Source organism: Cupressus sempervirens, chromosome 8, assembly GCF_028749045.1.
Source record: "Cupressus sempervirens isolate cs-2001-9-10 chromosome 8, ASM2874904v1, whole genome shotgun sequence".
In the NCBI taxonomy this organism is placed as follows: Eukaryota; Viridiplantae; Streptophyta; class Pinopsida; order Cupressales; family Cupressaceae; genus Cupressus; species Cupressus sempervirens.
The window spans coordinates 596925452-596950271 of record NC_143125.1 but is presented as its reverse complement, the minus strand read 5'-3'; positions in this window follow the sequence as shown (position 1 = coordinate 596950271).

The window sequence follows — 24820 nt, the reverse complement described above, 5'->3', positions numbered from 1 at the left end:
TATGTCTTTGATTTCATTCAAGGTATGCTTTTTCTTGTGTTCTCTTCTTAGTGCTTCTTGTCTCCTTCTTCTATCCAATGCATTTTGAATTTCATTGATCTCCTCTTTAGTGAGAGTGTTGGATTCATAATGTGGAATCTTTACTTCTTCATCAAGCTTAGGAACTCCATAGTGAAGTTTCCTGACTGCCCTTGATGAGCTCGAGCCTGGTGTCCTGATTTGTAATGGTAACCTATCAGTTCTTGACTGTTGAAGAGTCTATGTTGGAGTACCAGATTTGGGTAATGCAACCAATATTTGTATTTCAAACTCCTCCTTCTTACTTGTCTCATCTTTTTCTTCAGCTTGTTTATCCTTTTGGTGATCAATAGGTCAGGTTGAACTTACTCACTGTTTAGATGTTTCTTTGACTTCCCCTACTGCTACACTCAGCATCTGAAGTGTATTAGTGACTACACTTGGTAGAGGTGGTGGAGGAAGGAATAGAATACCAGTAGGTTGTATGGTTGAAGGTGGTTCTTGTATTTTCACCTTGACTGCCTTTGTTTTAGCTACTAGACTCTCCAATTCATCAACACTGACCAATATAGGACTTGAACACAATTTCGCTACTAGTGTTGATTGGTCAAGGATTTTTGGTAAATCCTTTGTAGTTAATGGATTGATGTCTGGACTAGAAGTGTTTGTAACATCCTTGATTTTGACAATCTCTACAGGTGTGATGATGGTATGAGGAGGATTAGGAGGTGATAGCTGTGTGTCTTGCACACTTTGATCTTGTTGCTGAGCTATATCTTTCTCTTCCTCTTTCTACTCTGTATGTGCCTCTTCATCTTCCTTTTCTTCTTCGATCTTCTTCTCCACTAGTTCCTTTTCTTTTTCTTTAATTCCTGAAGCCTTCTTCTCCTTTTTCTTGGTACTTGCCTCTACCTTATATTCTTCATTGTAAACATCTTCTATTTTCTTGTAAACTATCTTCCACAATCTTGTGGACTTCGTAACTACATCCTCAATTTTGTTCTGCAAAATGCTAAAAGCTCTATGTTTGGGAGTGAATTTATTGTTATGCCTCTTAACTACATTTGTTATTTGATCCTTAGTCAAATCAGGCAACAATCTGGCTAATGTTGATTCCCTTATCTCCCTTTCCATTTCCAAACAAAAATGCCATTTATCATCTACAATTTTGTACAATTCCTTAGGCATTGATTCATCTAACTCTAGAGGTGTGTGCTTATAATTAGCCATCATAGCATACCTTGATTCCTCTAATTTATTTTGTTCCTCCTTGGTGAGCTTAGAAAAATTTAGGTTCTTTAAACCTTTCAAATCATCATTCTTAATTTTTGAGCATAATTTATCAATAGCAGTCTGAGGTTTGTGACTTACTACTTGAAATTGGCAGTTGTCCTCTGACTCAACCTTCTCTTGATCTGTTTGAGGCTGGGCAACAAATTTTCTTTTCTTCTTTGGCTTGGCAGCAGTCTTCTTTGAAGCTTTCTTCTTCTTGTTTCCCTCCTCTTGGGCTTTTTGTGCTATAGCCCTTGTAGTAGGTCTCTTTGGTGCAAGAGCAACTACTTTCTTTGCCTTGGGTTGAGGAGCAGGACGAGTTGTGGCCTTTCTTTCTGTGACCTTGGTTCTAACTTGTGCTTCCTCAACTTCTTCTTCCTCAACACTTTCCTCTTTATCTTCTCCTAACCCTTGAGTCAGACCTTGAGGTTCATCTCCCTCATCTTCAATGTCTTCTTCTTCCTCTTCTGCTATTCCTTCCCCTTCAACACCAAATTTTCTCTTGATTTTCCTTACCAATTTTTCTTTCTTCTTTACTACCAAGGAAGTCTTCAAAGCTAGTACCACCCTTGATTTTACAACATCATAAGTTCCAAAGGATTTTGCATTCTTGTCAACTTCCTCTGTAAGGAGAGTTGTTATTGTTGCAGAGGCTTGATCAATATCGAGTTTATATCCTAGTGGCCTAAGCCATCTCACTCTACGTATGACTGTCTGTATATAAGTATAATCAATATCTACAAGAAAACAAATGTCTTTTTCATATTTCTCAGTCAATGAGACTGGAATCCTCATTCTTTGTTTCATGGACTATTTGAAGTCCTCAAAGTAGCTAATCATTTGGGCATTAAAATTATGACCCATCTATTCAATATATCCATTGATTTGTTCAACAATTGTTTTATCTGGATTCCATTTCACCTTACCCACAGAAGGGAATTCTTTCATCAGATAGGAAAACATGCACACCAAAACTGATCCAAATTTGCAGTGAGCTCCCTTGCTCTTCCTAATAGCTCCCAAATTCTCATTAATCTATTGAAATATGAGCTCTTCTAGATCATAGGTATGATCCTTTTTAACCAATTTGTATGCAACATCAACTGCTATACAAGGTACACTGTTTAACCTGCTTGACTGATAGAATTTTTGTGAAATGATTCTTACAGCAAAATCTAGTAGGGGTTATGTGATTGTGTCAATAGTCATTCCCCTATTGTTCCATTCAGCACTCGTGTTTCTCTTTATTACTTCCTTTTTGTCACTACGCAGGGTCTTTGGCCGATCTAGGGTTGGAATACTAGTAACCCTATGAACAATTTTCACGGTAAATTTCACTGGCCCTGTTTCTAACCAAAAGGCTCCATCATGTATTCTACTCAAAACTATGCACACACATTCAAATTTGAAAACAATTGGAAACTCTAGGGTTTTGGTCAATCCCTTTCTCTTGATTATTGAGAACTCATCTTTCAGTATTTTGTTCTCACATAGCTTGTCATTTGCATTATAAATTTCTAGATCTCCTATGGCTCCATTTTTGTAGTCATAACATCTACGAACATCTTGGACCATGAAAAATTTATTAGAAATAACGGATAATGCACCTACGGGATCATTCTTGTATGCAACTTCTGGAATGGGCTTGAACTCTGGTTGCTTGACTTCATTACTAACCAGCTATATTTCATGACTCTCTTTGCCCTTATTGGTTCCAGACCCAGATGCCATTGTTTTCCAGACTAGAGTTTATAGTTTAAACAAGTTTATAAACACTGCGTAGCTTGGCACACAAGTAAAATACCTCAAATCGATGAAACTCATGCTGAATCATTGTGGAAATCCTTGCAAATGGCTTCTAAGCTACCCTTGAACTTCTGCGCTCTTTTCATCTTTGCTTCACATTTGAATGGTGAGAAATGATCAAAAATTGACCTATGTACCCTTCAAAACAAAGAAATTAATGCTTAGTGTGCTGACAACTGTCTACTCGGCACCTGAAGGATTTCAACATGACTTGGCACCCATTGTGTTTCACTTCACTCGGCTCCCATTGATATTTCACAGCTCAACATCAACTATCAACTTGATTGCTGTTAGCAACTCGACACTTGAAGACAACTTCGGTAGATTTTGCAAGACTCTTAATTTTGACTTAGCATCTTTTCTTATGCTGATTTCTTCTTTGCAGTTCTTCTATGTTTTAGGACTGATGTATGATATAACTTAGTATATTAGTCCCACACACCCATTCTTGCTTAATTAGATGAAGTGTGATCACTTGACCCATTAGGTGAAGTTATCTCTACACTTGATGTGCTTCACTCATCTTTCTTCTTCCATGTCTTATTCATCTCACTTCTGATGTGTTCAACATCTATCTTTGCCTTTCCATTGTTGAACTCAAAACTTGGTGCCTTTGACCTTGTTGGGAAATTCTTGCTGATATGACCAATTTTCAAGCAACTGAAACATGTGGTTTGACTCAACCATCTTTTATAGTTTCCCTTGAAATGTGCTCTTATGCAATTCTGGGGTATATGTCCATATTCCTGACAATAGTGACAATTGTACCTAGTGTTGTAATCCCAATGACTTTCATTCCCTTTTGTTTTTGCTGGCTAATTTGATGTCCACATAGGCTTTGATTTTAATTCAAATTCCCTATGTCCATATTTCTTGCAATTATGACAATTTCCATCAAATCTTTGTGTCCTTATGACATTGGATCTATAATCTTGTGTCATATGTCCTTGCATTTTGCACTTGTAACAGTAACTCTTGCTTTTATGTGTGTTTGGCTGATTGATTCTCCTACTGCTGGAAACATTAGCAGTATTCCCCTTATAGTAATGACAAGTGAGTTTTGAATCCTTACCTTTCTCGCTTCTTTGTTCAGCACTCTTTGATGATTCTCCAACTTCAGTGCTGTTGTATCCAAGTCATGATGTATCATGGGTTGATCTTGGGCATTTCAGCAATCGCTCAAAATACTTGATGGCTTGATTGGGTTTGTTGAAGCTCTCTAAAATTTTTGTTTCTCTCCTCTAGTCATTCTGCAATTGTTCATTCTACATCTTCAATGTAGAGATCTCAATGTCTTTCACATTGAGTTCATGGTGAAGGTTCATCATTTGGGCAAGTGTATCCATCTGCATGTTTGAGATCCTTGTTAATTCAGTACTTTTTTCTTCCAGTCTGTTTGCAAGATTTCTTTTGTCATCTTCCATCATGACTTTGTCCTCAATTGCTCTTTTCTTTTGTTCAGTGATTTCACATAACATTATGGCCTGTGATTCATGTTCCTTCTTGAGAGATCTTATCTCATTTGCTTGAACTTTGTTTTTCTCCATCAGTTCTGCGATTGCTGCATCAAACTCTTTAGTATCTCCATTGGCAAATATATTTGTGGTATCAATCTCCTTGTAGTTTATCTTATTTTTAGCTATGGCTAAATCCTTCCATATTTTCAAGGATTTTCTCAGTTCCTCCCTTGCTTCCTCTACTTTGTGTAGAGCCAGTTGCACATCAATCACTTGATTGTCAATAATCTTCCCAAGTTTGAAGACTTTCATCTTTAGATCTTTTTTTTTTTTCAAGTTGTTAGACTTCTTCTTGTGAGAACCTTGATGCTCTGATACTAATTGTTGGAATATTCAAATATGGAAAGGATACTTATGAGATGGGGGGTGGGGGGGGGGGAGGGTGAATCAAAAGTATCACACTTTAACCAATAAAACTTTTATCTAAAAATAAATTGCATGCATGTAAACACATCAAATAAACATGAAACTAATACATGCATCAACAACACATAACACTAAAATTTTCTAACCTAGAAACCCTCCAAAAATAAGAAGGTAAAACTGGGGTGGGGATGATACCCACAAAATCACTACAGCAATATTGTTCAACCACTTTTGATGGTCTACCCTGTTGAAGGCCTGCCCTATTAGATGCTTTACACTATGTCAATAGTGACCTGATTAAAGGATTTACAAACACTTTACATGAAGTGTTACCCTATTAAAGGATTTAATCAACTTTTGATAAGGATCTACAAATAGCTATTAAGCCAACCTATCTACATAGGGTTTCCTTTCTAATACAATGGTAAGAGAGTATTAGGTATTATAAACTGAATATCGAATTCCTTCTCTTATCCTCTATGTCTCCTTTCACTTAATTCCACTATGTTTTTCCCCTTAACACTATTCTCTCCCTCATCCTTTTTTTTTTATAGTGAGACTTTTTTCTTCCTTCAAAAGACTTCAAAGACTTAGGGTTAGGTATGGATCTACAATCCACATTGAATCTCAATTTCTCGCTCAATACTTCCCTTTTGCTGATTGGTTGCATGCCTTTCTAATTTTCCAATTGGCTACATGTAGATTGCATAGGAAATGTAAAAAGATTCATTCTTCTATCTAGATCTTTCGAGATTTACCTTGAGTCAGCTACAAAAAATGGTTTACATCATAGTTTGTGCAATTAGAAACTCTTATGCTGATAGTTTGAGTTACTTGGCTCATGAAGCATTACTGATGCTCAACACATGTTGTTTCTTGGATAGCTCGGTACCTAAACAAAATTGTATCACTCAGTACCTGATATCACTCGACATTTGATATCACTTGGCACTTGATATCACTAGGCACTTGATCATTCTAGATCACTAGGCACTTGATCATTCTAGATCACTTGGCACTTGATATCTTTTGGCTCCTACTCTTTGCTCGGCATGTATAGTGAAAAATGGTTAAGTTTATTGACACTCAGCTGTCAAAATTATTCTTTAAACCAACAAGAAAACCCTAGCTTCAATTTAAGAAAGAAATTATTTCTAAATTGGGTTTGGGTACGAATTAGAATCAAATTGAGAAATAGATTTAAAAAGGGTTTTTTAATTTATAGCCAATTCCATTAGAGGAATTATTGGGTAAATTTGGAGAACAAATATTTTATAGAAATCTTTTAAATTGAAAGCCTTTATTTTAAAATTGTGTAGATAAAGACATGTTTATCCAGATTTGCATACATATATGTATATATTTAAGTATGTATATATGTTATTAGTAATTAATAATTATCATAATTTGACAAATGATTTGAATTAAAGGATCATCCTTTATAATAATGAATTATTTTGTAATATTACAATCTAACTATATAGATTTAATTAATTGATTTGGATTATGAAGAAAAGATGTTTATGAAATTAATTGGTAAATTCTCATGTCAAAATTTACTATTTAAATTTAATGGGGGACATTTGCACATAACGTTTATATAAACAAAATATTATTAGAACAATTAAAAAATTGAGCCTAACGGTTGACTTTTAATATTAATTATTTAATGTATATTAAATATTATTTAATATATGTATTAAATAATTAAGAGATGGTAATTTATATTATGTTGATTTAAATTAAGAGACTTTAATGATATTGGATTAAGATTTAATTGACAAGGAGTCATTGTTATGACATTGCTATGATTTGAGTTATTATGTTATTAATAATACGTTTTGTATTATTAAATAAATTATTGGTACACCTTAATTTTGCTAAGAGTTAGTTAAATATTAACCAATGAAGTTTTGCAAAGTTTCTTTAAGATCGATTATCTATAGTTTTGATGAGTTTATTATTTATTAATGTTTGTTGGGTCTAACAAACTATTAATAAATAATAGTATGAATGGTTTAAATAGTTATCAATTAATCCAATTAGAGTTAATCTAGTGGAGATTATTTAATGATTGAAGTTTTGTAAAAGATATTAATTTTTGAATTTGGAGTATAGTTGATTTTTAATCAATTGATATTCATTGATTTGTTATTATAACTATGATATTAATAATTAAGTTGTGCGATAGAGTCTTAATTGAAATGATTATCAATAATATGAATTTGTTAAGGCAAAATTAGTACTCATTGAAAAGAGTGACGAATGTGGTCATTATAGATTATTAATAATTTTTCTAATATAACTTGCTATTATATAATAACAAGTCATTATTGAACTATTAATATGAATATTAGAGAATTGGATTATAGTTGACTTTTAACTTACAAATTATAGTTAGTTATTAGTCAACTGATATTAATTGGGACATTGTCATGGATATGTAATTATTAATTAAATTAATTAATTAGAGTTAATTAGATTTAATTAATAATTAAGTTATGTAATAAAGTTTAATTGATATGCTAATATCGATTCCTCTAGCGAAGATGTAAAGTATTTACATTTAGGTTGATAAGTCTTATTCCAATGACTTGAATAAAGACTTTAGATATCTTAATGGTTGTTAGTGATGATTTAATCAAGAGACTTAAGTTTTAGTAATATTTAAATTAAGTTTTAATTAAGTATTATTAGAATGATAAAAGTCATGGATTGTGTACCTATGTTAATTGATTGATTTAATTGATCATTTTAATAAAGTTATAATCTTCTTATTCAAAGACTATGTGAGGCCTCACCCAATCCATCATAGTACCAATGAGATAATTGTATTATGGTGATTTTTAATCCTATGTATTGATACACTTTTAAGACTGTAGGGTTATGTTATCTGCATTTTGATAATCTGCAATTACTTCTACATATTATGACCTAATTGATGCATTTAATGATTCTATTCATGTTTTAAGCTATTGACATTTCTTTAATAGAAACTGAATGGTAGAAATGCTTGTAATGTAAGAATGTAATGTTTAAGTGGAAATTAGAGTTAATAAATAAATAAATTTTGTTATGCATTGAGACCTAACCCGCATACCTAGGAATTCAATAGTTGTGGATTCAACATCTTGTCACAATGATAAAAAAAGACTATGAAGCTATTCATAATATTAAATTGACCATGTTATGATAAGTAAAGTTTGATGTTATAGTATTTTGAGCATTTTACATGGAAATTATTAGAAAAAGTAATTTAATTAAAAAGAATGAAGTATGGAACTCAAATGTCAAATGTGATATGTAAGTTTGATATTTTAATATTTTGAAGGTTATATTTGAAATGATTAAGAAAGGGAAAGTTAATTTGAGATGATGAAATATATGCAAGTCTAATGTTGAATGAGATAAAGATTATTTCACTTATGTACTTATTGTTTACATGATTTTCTTTGACTACTGATGCTTGAATTTAGTGTGCAGGAATTTGACCATGGGTTTAAAGGGGAATTAAGGCTCAAACTACTACAAATATGACATAGCCAAGGTTGAATCAATGGAAAAGATTCAAAGTGTTTTATTTTGTATATGTGAATTTATATGTGTGTAATAGCTTAGTTCATGCATTATTGGAGTTAAGTCACTTTTAATGTAATGTGTTGTTTTGTATGTGTCATTTGACACTTGTGTTGTCAATGTAGAGATGCCATGTCATTCAAGGTTTGGAAAGAAGTAACCTAACCTAAACCTAACCCCAATGTTGTACCCAAGTTAACCTCACATAGAAAAAATGTCATGAGGAGTCTCAATCAAAGGAAATTCGAATTTGGACTTGGCTAGGGTTTTTAGGGGTCATTAGGTGGTCCTTAAGTGTCTTTTAGGTGAAAATAAGTTACCCATATGATAGTATATCACGTCAGGGACCTATTTTTGATCATGTGAGTGCCTAGATAGCCTAGGGAGCCCCTTTACCCATGCATTCTTCCATCAATTCGAATTTGGAGTTGTCATATCCATGTTCCCACTTAGTCAAAAATAGAAACGTTGGAGGAGACAAGTTTGTAAGAAGTAGTGGCTTAGTGTTTTTGCTAAAATAAGTTAGTGAGAAGGCTTTATTAGAGGGTCTTGGCCAAACTAGTGGGGTGTCTACCCACTCTCTAATTTTAGAGACTGTTAGGTTTTGGAGGGAGATTAAGGGAGCTCTACTACAACTATTTTTCCCATAGCTTGGACCAAGGTTTGTGTCTCAAAACTTGTTTCTTTCTCATTTCTTTCTTTTAGCATGGTTAAATAAATCTGCAAGTGTGAGAGTTCATTAATAGAGTATGCAGTTGCATTGTAAATCTTGTGATATGGATTTTTGGGTATTGTGTGAAAGTGTGGTGTTCTTGTTGCATTATGAGCATTGATTATGCATTGTGACAATGTGAGAATGTGTGATGTTCTTGTAAATTTCTTGGTTCACCTTCTTGGTTTTGTTTTTTTTGGAATGGAAAGAGAATGTGTTTTGTGCTTTTGGAGATCCTTTCTTGGTTTTGTTTTGTTGTTCTTCATTTTTTTTGCTATTTTTCTTGTTTGAATGTGAGTGTTGATTTTGATTATGGGTGTGAAGGCTTCACTCACCCTCAGGAGGGCAGAGAAGCCTTGGGTGAAGGGCATAAGTTGGGCTTGATATTGTAGGTGAGAAAGAAAATTTTGTTTTTACCTCATGATCAGGTTGTTATTATGGAGCATGGGCTCCTTCATGGCCATGAATCTTCTTGTTTAGGAGGTACAAGGAGGTTTGGTGGATGAGGAGAAGATGGTTGTTTTGAAGGCGTTGAGAGACAATGCAGTGGTAATATGTTGTTTATGTTGTGGTGGCCTTTAGAGGAAAAATGTATTGGCAATATGATATTTATGAATTTCTCCTCCTTGAAGAGCCCACCTTCACCCAACGTTTTATGATTCCAATGGTGAATCATTGTGCAAGCCATGGGAGGGTGTTGATTATGTTCTATGTTGTGTCTTCATGCAAAATTTTGTGATGTATGTGTGAAACCCGGTTTGAGCCTTGTTCCCCTAGTACAGGGGTGGTCTCCTTGGAGGCCTATGGTTGGGTGGAAAGCACCCATGGTCCTTGTTGTTTTCTTTGTGATGCATTTGCAGATTTGTACCCAAGGGAGAAATGGAAATGGCTTGGAATGACCATCTTGAAAATTGATGTTTGGAGGAGAAAACTTGACATTGTGCACCTCATTTGTGAATCATCTTTCAATGATCATGATACTCATTGTTCATGTCTTTCAATGATCATGTTTCATATGATTTCGAAAGGTCTCGTGTTGTCTCATTGTAATGAAAGGAGATTGTATCATTGTTACCTAATGTATATGTAGAGGAAATAATTGAAAATGTTGTATCTATATGTTCCTTGTTAAGAAATGATCATGAGTTTTGGAAGAGTAGAATACCTTGGCATCATTGTTCCATTGGATAATTGTGGAAGGAATATGTCAGTAGGTAATGTGGTTAAAAGAAAAGAAAGCTACTTCCTATTGTATTTAGTTGTGATTGTGAAATCAATTAGAAAATTGTATACTGTTGTTCTTGTATGGAAATATGTTGTTGTATGAAAACATTGATTGTGAAGGAAGACATGTTGAAATCTGATGCATAAGTTTTTGCACATATGAAATTTTCTTGTTAGTTAAAGTCAATCTTCTCCAAGACTTTATATAGGATAATCCTTGTAACATTATGCAAGGTAGATTTAGCAAAAGTCATTGTAAGTTTCGCAATTAGAAATTTGATGTAATTCTAGAGAAGCTAATTAATGAGACATTCTTTCTTATTAGAAACATTTCATAGATTATTGTGAGGAAGTTTTTTTTTTCTTGATATAGTTGCCTCAATTTGAAGCATAAGTGACGGGCTTGTAAAATCCTATGTTATCACAAGAAAGCATTATATTGTTAATGGACCATTGTATATGCATGGTAAATTGATTCATTTGTTTTCAAGTCCTACTAGGTCCTTAGATGAAGAAGAAATATCAAAATTTCAAATTAAGAAAAAATTGTAAGGAAGTCAAATCTGGTCATTTACAACTCACAGACATGGCCTCCTAAAATGAGAAAAGAGAAAAATGCATTAAACTTGGAGTAAAAGTCTTCTTGTAACTACACCTTTTATTCTCTGGAATTTGTATGAAGATGAAAAGAAATGAGTTCTCCTAATACAGACCTATATTTTATTCAGGAAGAATATACTTAGAATCTTGCAAAAATCAATACATATGCTATAAGAGATAAGAGCCAAACAAAATAATAAAAATAAACCCCCAACCCATAAGAATTAGCAAGTAAAGTCTCATACAAATCCCGTGACCATTGTGTCACTATTCCACAAGAAACAACATAAAATAAAATATATACACATATTTAATAAGATTATGTCAAGCCAATATGATGGAAGGTCTAGGTAACTACTCATAGACCTAATAAGGAAACCCAAGAACATTCATTCTATTAAAGCAATAAGGAAGGTAAGGAAATGAAAGTAAAACATAATAATAATAAAATAATAAGAAGGACTACCTAGGCACTATAAATTAAAGAAGTACAAGTACTTAGTGTGATAGGGGCAGGGGTCCACGCACACATTTAACCTAGCAATGAAACCATAAAAAAAGAGTCTGATGAATGATTAAATGTCACCCTGACATAGTCAGAATGCCCTTGATCCCTAGGCGCCTTGGATAAAGGTGACCTAGGAATGGAAGCATAAGGCTAGCACAAGATTAGAGGACATGGGTCCCACGACTGTCAAATTTCCCAAGCATGTGTACTATCCCTTGTTTGGCATATGGTTATGTTGCTTAAAAATGCAATGCTCTCCCCTTAGGCACCATCTTTTTTGGGAAAAGGTAAAACTAGTATTATGTGTTTAAATGTTTATGTAAATGCTCTTCCCCATAAAAAAATTCCATCATGCCTTGGGAGAATCCCCATGTCATAACCACTTGTATTAACGCCTCCCTAGAAGCAAGGATACCTCCTAATTGTCTTGTCTTACTTCAAACTTTTCAAATTGATGCTTTGAAAGAAGTTATGCAGATTTGACCACATTTAGGGATAAGAGATAAAAGTAATTTCAAAATATTTTGAAAGCTTCGGAAAAAGACACGTGACTCTCTATAAAATTCAATTGGGAATTAAGAATAAAGTTTTGGACATAGTGGGTTAGAAGATTAAAGGTTGGGATGTTAATAGATAACCTTAATAGTAAATGGAAAATTGAAATAGTAGGTGTATGTAAATTTAATAGAAATAAAAATCATATGACTAAATTATCTAGTGTAATTCTTCTTGATAGGGAAGCTTAATGGAATATAGTTAAACTTGAGATTTGTGGATGCTTGAAATAGCTAATGTTTGATTTCTTGATTTAAAGATTAATTTTTGGGTAGTAAGGTTAAATGGATGGATAAGCATTGGTTAGTATCATATGTTGTTATTCTTAAGGGTTGGATGTTAGGAGGTGGTAGAGGTTAAAGTAAGATAGTTGTAATAAATGTGGAGATATTTGCTAGGGGTTAGTGAGTAAATGATCTAGTTACATTTATTTGGGGTAGTGGTAATTAAAGAAGTTAGACATTAGAAAGAAAAATTTAATAAAATGAGAGGATGATAGTCTTAAGGGACACTATGCAAATCCTTAGTAATGATGTTGGGTTAAGTATAGGAATGCTATTCAAACTAGCTTTAAAGACATTAGGAGCAAATGGCTTCTAATTTAAAATAGAATGAATAATAAAAAGGGTAGTTAGTATTAATTGGCCAATAAGATGTTTTAGGTTAGAATATGTTAGAGTTTAAAGCTAGTTAGTTTGAATATTTGGTATTGTTATATTGAATGTTGAGGTATTCCTTAGGAAGAAAAAAGAAAAAAAAATTGTTGTGTTATTCTTGACAGTAAATTTTGGGCATGACAAACTAGTAATTGGGTTCCTTATAGTTTAAACAAATAATGATCCTTTTATTATGTTGAAAAGTTAAATTAATGATAATGAAGAGTGATTGAATTAGTAGCATGGATCTTAGCAAAATAAAGCGAATGATTTTATTAAGTGTCAAATGATTTAATGAATAAATATTTATCCTTCAGTTATTCTTAGAATATTATTTTAATAATGGAAGGATAATTCTATCAGGGAAACAAATGGGTTGACGTGTAGGTCAAATGATTAATCCTATACACTTGAAGTATACTTGCAAACAGAACACAGAAAACCTCTACACTTAATTCAGTTATGTTTACAATTTTAGCAAACCAAAACATATGTCTGCACTGTGTTTTCTCTATACTTCTGTTTTGGGTTTTGGGTTGACTAGTGTTGACCAGTTATAGGATGTCTACTAGAGGCTTGGGGGTTATGATTGTGATGGCATGATGATATTTATTGATTTCAATCTTTCTAAACCCAACCATGGTTATGTGATGGAATGCTCTATGAAATGTTTGTATTTACTGATTGTTATTGCTCACCAGTCTTCTTGAGTGAAGCTAAGTTATATGTATCTAAGACACTTGAATTAACCATTTTTGAGTCATCGATTAGTTATCCTTGGATTACTTTCTAGTTGCCATGATGGGACTGAAATGTTGATTTATTTCTTGATGATGTCATGTTGTGACATGTTTGACTCAACCATTTTGGAGTCTTTGATTAGTATGATTTTGAGATATATTTTGGTTATTGAGAACCAATGGATACTTTTGATTATCAGTGATACCTTCAGTTACCAATAGAGAACTATTGTGGTCATGATTATTTATGGATTCTTTTTCAGATGCTCATGGAGATTTGATGCTTTTATTGTGGATATTTGATGATTCTTGTTGTGGACTATCTTTAAGTATTACTTTCCAATCACTTGTATAGGACTGGGGCGATTTATGATTCCATGAGCTTAGGGTAGGTTATCTACTTGTAGTGTCGAGAAGTGGCTTGAAATGGGGGCTGGGGCCCTAAGTGGCTACCAAGGTAACTCATTATAAGTTTTGTTAATAAGTGATAACATTTACACTAAATGGGGATTAAATGAACCTAAAAATATAATTGTTTTGGTTCTCCCCCATGCCTCGAGTGCTTGTACAGACTAGGATGGTAGTAGAGAGAACACTTGGTTGTGACCTTGCATTCCATAGTATGCCTTGTCAGTATGAGAGGATACTAATGGCCACATAAGGATCAATAGGGACTCATGGAGTTGTAAGCTAACTGCCAAGGTAACTTCTACATGATATATACGATGACACTTGCCCACTTATAGAGTAGGTTTCCTGCATGTCATTGTGTGCCTTTGGAAATTAGATGTCACATTTGTGATTGGAACCTTTGAGTTAGTATACTTTTAGGATTCCTAGACTTAGAGAGTATCTTTGCTATGTGATTTTTTTGATAGCCTGTTTGGGACTTGAGATTATCTCCTCAGCGCAGTGGGAGTGGACCATTTAGGTTCCATGCAGTCGGGTGGTAGTACTTTATCACTCTTATTATTTGAGATCTGTCTGAGACACTGTGGCTAATGTATTCTTTGTTGGCATCTACCTTCATGGATTATGATGGTAGACATGTATCCTTATATTGATGATTTGCATATGTTAGATGATGTTATCTTATGCCTTACTTGCATGTTAAATTTATTTCTACATATGATGTAGGATGTTTTAGGAGTGACATTCCTACTATGTTAATAGCCGATGATCTCTTTGGTGCTTTGGGATGTTACGCACGGAAGGATGGCTAGGATCCATGATGGTCTAATGATGCTATTTACGGTTGGGAGGAACCATGCACTTAGTTATTTATGTTTTTAATATATGGTTATCTTTTATGATGGATGTTTATATCTTTTGTGATGATGTATCATGTATGGTTTGTGGTTTCATTTATGTTATTGCATCATGCATTAGAGTTAGTATGATAATGCATTTTATTTATATAGATGTATATTCTTTTAAGCCTTTCATACCCTATGACATGTACAGTGGATTATTGAGCAATCTAAAATGTAATTACTAAAAGGACACTTGTATATTGTTTAAGAACATAGGACTTTCATAATGTGGATGTAGTATTAGATGGAACATAATTAGTTATGTTATATGTGATTCAATGTTAAGGGATCTTTAAAGAATGTAACATCTTATGTATGTTATGTTTACTTTCACTTGTATTGTTACTATTGCTTCTGCAAATATTATGAATGGTTTTACTTTCATGTTTAAAAAAAAAAAATGCTACCAAACTTAGTGAAACTTTAGGTTAATTCTTTGGATCTCTTGGTGGGGCATTACATTTTTCATTATTTTGAAGTGAGCCCTAATAGGATCCAATCTTGTTAAAGGTTACAAAACATACTATTCAGTATAACCCTATTAGAGGATTTAAATCACCGTATTAGGAGTGGCTTGGTTAGAGGTCATTAAACACTTCAATCTTGAAATATCACATTCTTAGAGGATTTAAAAAATGACTGTTAAGTGAAATCTATTAAGATATTTCTTTATTGTTACAATGGTTAGAAAGAAACAACAAATTGACTTGATCAAAGAAGCCACTAACTTTGCTAGTTTTAATCTCTATTCTAGCTTTACATGCAAATGCTTCTTGATCAAATGTTCCTTGTGGCTTTATCTCTAACACTTTCCTCCTTTTCCTTAACTTACATATCCATTTTTAAATTCATGTTCCACTTCTTCCTTTATCTTCACAACTTGACCTTTCATATATATCATAAGCTAGGGCAAGTCAACTTGAATACCATTCAAAATAATCAATAAATATCCAAATAGTCAGCCTCAATTAATTAAGTATTAGAGAAATGCATTTTGTTCTCACTCAGTAAGTACTAGGATTGAACACTTGGTTAGCACTATTAGTCCTTTGATGCCTAGTGGCTCAATGAATACTACAAGAAATAATCTATTCATTAACCAACTACTTGGTTAATATTGGAAATGTCTTCTTTACCTAATTGCTTGATTAATACTGAGATATACAAGGTTCATATTGTAAACTCTACATTGCTTGATTAATATTGAATCATTTGTGTGAACATCAATGACAACATACAATTAAAAAATTGTTTCCAACAATGTCATCCAAGGATGTGATTCATCTAGATGGAAGGTGTTGAAATCAATTAGTTGCCACTTCAACTAAAGTTTCTAAAACTATGCGGAAAAAAAATCTTCATTTTGTGGGGGCAACAACACTATAGGTCATGAAGAATGAGGCAATATGTTCTTTGGCTAGTACATTTCCATCCCCATTCAAATTTGAGAAGATCTTCCTTCAATCTCTTGGCAAGTCATTGTTTTCTAGTAGCCAAAGTGGGCCAATAGCATTACTGCAAGGTACTTCCATGGCTCTTGGTAGAATAGTAGGCATATATTGGAATGTTACCCTTGTAGGCATAACAACTCCTTGTAAAGTTACAATTTTACAAACTAATTGATGTTGGTTTTGGAGAACTAGTAGAGAAGTGGACTTGCTTCATCTCTTCCAAGAGGGATTGATAGGTGAGAGGAGGGATCTTCTACTATCCTCCAACATTGGATCTTTTTAATCACTCCTCCTATTTCTTAGGATGTCCTCTAGGATATGAGGGTTATCTTTCCATAGCTCTTTATAGACTAAATCAACTTTGCCATGTCCCTTTATACTTCATGTATACTTGGGATCTAGGCTAGATCAACTACTTATTAAGTATCTTCTTTTACACTTGCCTCAAGCTTTGATTTTGATGCCACCTTTCCCATTTTTCAACTTTTTCTTATTCTCATTCCAATACAAATCTTACTCTTTCATACTCATTCAGAGATCTTCTATTCTTCCAAGAAACTTATTCATAATGTCCTCTTGCCCATATTTAAAGCCAATGTTGTTCTATATAACCAAGATTAGACCTTCATGGGGAAGCACCATATTTCCTCATGGCCTATAATTTTAAATTAAAAAAAGTAAGAGTTCCAATACATTTGCATTCCTTAGGTCACCAAAAACTGATGTGGAATTTTTTTAACTAAAAAACCTAGATGGTTTGTATTTAAATAACAAAAGAGACTCTTTTTATAGAGTTGCCAAAGACTATTGGTTAACAATTTGTCCCTAGATTATGTTTTAGCTTGTAAATTGACTCTTAAATGTCCAATGTGGTGGAGAAATAGACCATTACCAACAGAAGGATCGGTGTATGGATAATATCACTACCCTCTGAATTGAAAGGTGTAACTTGCTTCAAGGAAAATATTTGTAATGATTAGTGTCTTTAATAGATCAAGAGTTTAGGGGTATTCTCTTAACTAGAAAGAAATAGAAGAAATAACTAGATTACTTGTATCTGCAAATAATCCAGGCAAAGAGAGTGATTTGGACAACCCATAATACCAAAAATTATGACTGCTACAAGATATCTTTCAACTCTTCTACACTACTTAGGTAGTTTCTACTCTACCTCTACTCCTGCTGCTACCACTACTAAATGCAAGGAGTGCACAATGAGAAAATAAAATTTGCAAGATTGAGTGGATCTCTAACTAGTCAAGATTACCCAACAATAATCTCCTATCTCACTTATACTCAAATCCTAGAATACATAATGCAAACCTACACTATAGGATGCAACAAAAAAAATAAAATAGAACAAGACTCAATGATATATTGACACTTAGGTCACATTGCTGAGTTACTAAAACTCTCAAATTTCTCCTAACTTAGTCTATTTCTCATTAAACAAACACTCTTCTAGTCACTTGAATGAACATGCAACTAACTATGAAATGTAATGCAATTAAGGAAAAGGAAAACAAGTAAACATGAAAGAAAACACTCAGATTTATTATACTACTAAACCTACAAAAACACCTAGATCAATGAGATATCAACATGTTCATATAAAATTGTCTTTCAATTCCATTGAAACTAAAGTAAATCAATAATAATAAATCACATTAAATCTAGCAGTCCGAGTCACAAAGAAAATTATGTTAGAAATAGATAATACTAAGAGTGGGGGAGAATCAATATTTTCATTCATTTTTCCCACAATTGAATATTATTAATTACTTTTCCACATGCATAAGAAAACAAACCAACAATGCTAAATAGTAAAAACAACCATACATAGAGAGAGGTCATAACACCATTTTTTTAAACTTGAGAAACCCTATCCAAGGAAAAACCCTGATGGGGATGAAACCCACAAGATGATTCACTATATAAAGGATCCGATTAAGGATATTGACCCTGTTAGGAATCTATGAAGAATGCATAGTGTCTTGAGTTCTGGTTAGGAGACTAGGCCTTGTTAGAAGCCTCAACCCTATTAGGAGTTGGTAGATCATATTCAAATGTGTGTAAGAAGAGCCCACTGCCCTAACATGCAACTATACAATAAGTTCTTCAAGAGAATATATATACATAAAATATTGGATCACTTGGTGTATTTCACAATTCTTTCGATTGTCAGTTCTTCATACAAGAGTGACTGTGCACATATCAATTTGTATCATATCTCACATAACATTGCTTAGCATTATGTAACATAATATAGCATTCACTCCTTAAATTCACAATTGAAGTTATTTACTTATATCAAACATATTAATAAATTCTTCCTAAGTCAGCTCACACATCATCCTTATAGTTGACTCATCAAGATTTAGTAATCAAAAAAATTATGCAAGTCATATAAGTCAATTTGCTAACATGCTCTGTTCAGCATTGTGAGGTATCTACATCAACATTTCCTTCATAACTTGAACTAGGTTGATTGTATGAACATGTGCACTGGTTAACTATGTAGGAAAAGATTTCAAGTGAATATTTTTCTATCAAAATTTCTTGTCATGCTGCTATAACATTGTCCAGTACTTAGACAATTTTCCTTCACAAATAATCATAACTAAATTGTAAAACATATGTTGCCATAAATGACAACCACATATCTCATCTTATTTGACTAATTGTTAGTGTAAATAATTATTATTTACACTTTACTTAATTTTACTTAGGATAAATTCATTATTTTATTATTTATTAGGTTAGCCACCTAGGAGCTTGCATACTCATATGAGTTGTCATGTTGACGATACAAGAGTTAGCAACTCTAATTTAGCACATGGTGTCTACAACACTAGAGTTTACATAATTAATTGATTTATCATGTAGACAACATAGTTGTTCACACTCTTAATTAAGCACATGGTGTCTACAACATAATTTTACATGACACACCTTTGTAGGCTTATCCTCTCATCATCACACTAACTCTTGTGCTTAATGGAGGATAATCCACTCTTGGTGGACATGTGCTTAGTTGTGAGGCTTATCATATTACTAACTCCTAGACATACCAAAAGCATTCTAGAGGCCTTTATATATAGGCACTCCTAGTGTACTTGTGCATCAATTGAATTTCATATTGTTATTCTGATCATACTCTTTTGGTTAATTTTTTGCTAGTTTTTGAGCTTTTTGGTCTTAAATGATTTATCCCTAAGGAAAATTCTTACATGGTATCAGAGCCATAGAGGCATCATTTCATATCCACTGAAGATCATTCTTGCTTTATCTTTGTAAGGACACCTCAATTCTGATGTGGAGTATCTACAACTATTTGGAGCATTTAGAGCCAAAGTGAACCTTACCATTGTATTTGGATGTTGATTTAGTGAAATTTGACTATAAATTCACCTATGTTGGGCCATAGTCAAATTTGAGGAAATTTTTTTTTAGCAAACCAACACCCAAAGGCCCAATTTACAATATTAGGTATGGTCTTTTTTTAGATATATGAATTTATTTCAGATCAATATTCTCTATAATTTTCATTTGCAATTTTTTGGAATTTTTGGATTTGTATTTTTGAAAAATTTCAGCCTATCAGGCTTGTAGAGAAAAAAATTTCAAGAACCAAGTGGCCAAATCTGAGCCCTCACTTTGGAATATACTTTGTTAATTTTGGCATATTATTTTACAAATTTGGGTGGCATACTTCACATAATACTGGCAATGACTCAACTTGCAGTAGTCACATTTAACATCAAAGGTAGATAAAATATGGTGGCCTTACTTTGTTTTAATTCCTGCGACCTTGATGTTTTAAACACCCCAAAAGTGGTCAACACACCACATGTGGGACTAAAATTCCCACATCAACTTTCCCATCACTAAATTCCCTTCCACCAATGATCGCCTTCTAAAGATAATCACCAGCCACTAGCCACCACCACCATCGACAAACACAATGATGAACTCCCGCTGACAGCCTACAACCTCTGTTGGATTATTTTCCACATTCTTGACACCAACTAGTTAGTGACCTCGATCTACCCTGTGGCACTCATACCCACCATGTCTACATTACAACTCAGCTTACACATCAATCTAAGTTAGTAGACCATGATAAAAATACTACCACATTGGATCCATACCTGACTTGTAAGCACTACCATGTAGGCTCATCTGTATGATTGGTACACTAATGTCATTGCCATGTTACATAGGGAGGCTTCTTTTGCTGACATCATCCAAGCACATGATTAAATTTGATGGCCATTTGGCTGTCATCAACAGGCTAGATTAAAATACCATGATGGTTGTTTGGATGTCAAATTTAACCTCATAACTTTTTTTGATTAGACCCCTCTCTAGATTCATTTTTGATTTGATAGTTCAACTTTAGGAGGCCATATCTCAATTATCTGGGCTCCAAATTAGGTTCCATTTTGTTGGAAAGTAAATAGTTTTTGGTCTAATTTCTAGATCTACAATTAGATTATAAGCTTGTGTGGACAAAAATACCACTTTCATAAATAAATCATTTTTTGCATTGTAATGCTTTGATAAAACTTTTGAATTGTTGTATATCTAAGATATAGTGCCATGTACTAGATTTGAACTCCAAAAGGAGGTTGTAAATAGTAAATCAGAAGTCCACTAAGGCCAAAATTGGTAAGTGTAAATGCACTAAGTATAAAGTGCCAAAATCTTTCATTTGGGGGGGGGGGGGGTGTCTCTTGGTGTTGTGTTCCTCTTTTCCTATTGTTATCTTTCTTTTCTTGCATCATGGGAAATCTTAATATTCCAAAATTAACACCACATAACTATGCCATATGGTCTATTAAAAAATGGTGTAAATTGATGCATGATGAAGTTTCTCAATATGTAGATGGTTCCTTTCCTAAACCAACAGGTAATCAAGTATCCAAAAGTGATATCGATTCTTGGATATAGGTAGATAGGAAAGCCGTAAGTGATATTAGGCTAGGGGTTGAAGAAAATATCCTCTAGCAGATCATGAAGTATGATACATCCAAGGAAACTTGCGATGCCCTCAAAAACCTATATGATAAAGTGACTGAGGAGGATGTTTACAAAATTGAAGATGAGCATGTCTCGCTAGATCCTAAGACCTTTGATTCAATATAGGATTTCATAATTAAGGTGAATGAGTTGAGAACAAAACTAGATTATTGTGGTAGTCTTATTAAAGATGACAATTTGATCTATCTCATACATAATAAGCTGCCATCCAAGTACTCCACATTTGTCTCTTCTTTCAACACCACAAAGACTACCTTAGGAGCTTCCTATAAGAAAATCACTTTTTTAACTATACTTATTTGTTAGAGGATGAACAAACTAAGTTGCAAACAATAGGGATTCTCAAGTCTTCAAATTCTAAGGAATTGGTGGCTAATCATGATGGTTCTCAAAATTTAGCTAGTCAAAGTTCAAACAAAGGAAAGGGAAAAAAGAAGTGGAAGAATAAAAAACAAGAGGATACAAAAAAGTCAACACCACAATCAAGTCAACAAGGAAAGTCTTTCTCAAATATCAATAAAAAGGTGGACACTAATTAGGAGAAGAAAAAGTGTGCCTATTGTAAGAAGATGGGTCATGATGAACATCAGTGTTATCACAAATAGATTGATGAGTTGAAGAAAATCATGAAGAAACACAATGTTCCACTACCTAATACTTATAAAGAGAAAGTATATTGATCTTCAGATTCTAAGGGCAAAGGGCATGCTTTACTCACAAACACTATTAGTTAGGGAGAATGGATCATTGATTTAGGTGCCACATATCATATGGGTGCCTCAAAGAGAGATTTTTCTTCCATGACACATTTTGAGGTACCACACATCTTTATAGGGGATAATACTAAGGTGGAAGTTGAAGGTAAAAGTGAAGTTGAGATGGATAATGAAACATTCAAGGATGTTCTATATGTTCCTAATCTTACCTCTAACCTTCTTTCGGTCTACCAAATGACTTGCTAAGGAGGTGGAAATAAGGTTTCATTTCTAGTAGACTCAATGGTAGTGAAAAGCATTAAGGATGACTCTATGATTGCAATAGGAGAAGCCAATCATGATTCAAGGCTTTACACTTTCTCTTCCTTTGTGCCTAAATCAAATACATAAGCCTTGTTACTACATTCAAATGTAAAAATAAAATTGTGGCATGAGAGATTTGGACATCTGAACTATAGATATCTTTAGTAGCTTAGCAACAAGAAAATGGTTAATAGTCTACCTCAAGTCCAATTTTTATAAGATTTTGTTTAGGTTGCTCACTTGGAAAACACCCTTTTTAATCTTTTCTTTTCCCTCGTTAGTTCTAGCTTGAATTGGTTTAGGAATCTGGGGACCAATATTCAGAGGTGCTTCATCCTCAATTTCTACAAAAACTTGAGCATTCTTTGTGCTAGATGTACTTCCTTGAGAACTAAAGGAGGAAGGAGCATTAGAATATGGTGAAATAGAAACAAATGGGTTCATTGTCTTTGTGGACAAAGACTTGAGCAATATATTTATCTATTTATGAGATACATGGTGTACTTGTTTGGTTGCTTCTAAGAATCTAGGTGCAGCATTTTGTATCCAATCAGATCTCTATCTTGTAGGGATATCTATGGTATTTACATGACCCTTTTGAAGTTGGACTTCTCCATTTAAGGTTTTGGCATAATACATGTTATCTAATATAGTAAGATTGTTCATATTTGTCAAACTATATAAGACTTGTATTTGGACATAAGCATATTTGAAAGCACCAAACATATTCATTCCGTATACTAAACAAAACACACCCCAACAATTTAAAGACCCATATTTAACTTTAGGGTTGGACTTATCCCTAGTTGCTACTATCAAATTAGGATAATACAAGAAGCACATAGAATTTTTTGTCATTCTTGATAGGCTAGACAACTAGAATGCATGGTTATAATTGACTTGTCTTCTATCACATAGAGCTAAATAACATATAGGGCATATGTTTTCTGATACCAATAATACTATAGTTATCTGTAAAACTCAAAAATGTAAGAAAGTTCATTTCTTGATCACATCTAATATACTCAATTTCTTTAGGAGGGAATATAGATAACATTTTGGTTTGGAATGTTTGAGTAGGATCATATTCTAAAGTAATCTCTATTATTCTCATGCGAGGAACCACAATCATTCTGAAAGTAGACTTAGAAAAAAAATTCTTTAACTTATTTGTAGTATAAGCACTCTTCTTATATACACTGCTAGGCTTTAACTTGGGAGGTATATAAGTACATAATTGCCTAGATAGGGTCTTCTCATTTGTCTGTATGTCTAAAACTTCTTCAATATTCAATTCTTTTCTGGTGGGTTGCATTTTAGGAGCTTCAAAGAATCCTTCCTTATAATCTTTATTAATCCTTTTAACACATCTTGGATAGCATATCTATGGAACTCATCCAATTTCTAGTCACAAACATGCTATTAGAGTTTCTACAATACAAGAACTAAGATTTGTACCAATTTCTAATATGACTATTGAAGATCTAGTAGGTAGACTCACTACTTTTGAGCTATCCAACCTTGACAACTTCAAATTGGAAAATGTTTAATGTACTTTCAAATCCAAGCCATCATTAAAGGAACCTAATGAAAAGAAGAAGGTAAAGGTAAAATATGTTTCCTATGATAGTGACATAGATGAGAAGGATGTAGAACAACTTGAAGCACTACTAGCAAGGAGATTTCATACAGGTAAAGGAAAATTCAAAGGTAAGTTACCTATCATGTGTTTCAATTTCAATGAGGTTGGTCATATTTATGATAGATGTCTAGAGAAGAAGAATTAAGTGGCAAAGACACATAAAAGAGTAGAAGAGATGAAGACAACAAAGACTACAAATAAAAAGACATGAAGTCTTGCTACATTGCTATAGAGGAAACTAAATATGGATATAATGATCATGATCATGAAGTAGTGTATGTTGCAATGAAGGATGAGGCAACTATAGTAGTGTCTTGTGTGAACAAGAATGATAGATGGATCATTGACAATGGGTATTCACATCACATGAATGGAGATAACAATAAGTTCATTACTTTGAATTATTATGATGGAAATAGTGTAAGATTTGGTAATGATGCACCTTTTCTGATAAAAGGAAAAGGTTCTATAAAACTCACAATTTTTCTTTTATGTGACAATGCTTATTATGTTGAAGGACTTAACAATAATTTGTTGATTGTGTCACAACTAAATAGTTCTAGTTGCAAGGTTGAGTTTGAGAACAATAATGCTAAGATATATGATATTGATGGAAAATTAATGAGAAAAGTTGATCAAAGTAGACATAATCTATTCTACCTTGATATGGATGATGCTACTTGTCTAGTTGTAAAATTTGATGGTGTGTGGCTATGGCACAAGAGTTTTTGTCATGTTAATTTTGGTAACTTGGTTAGTATCAATAACATGAGAATAGTTTGAGGTTTTCCTAAATTGTAGA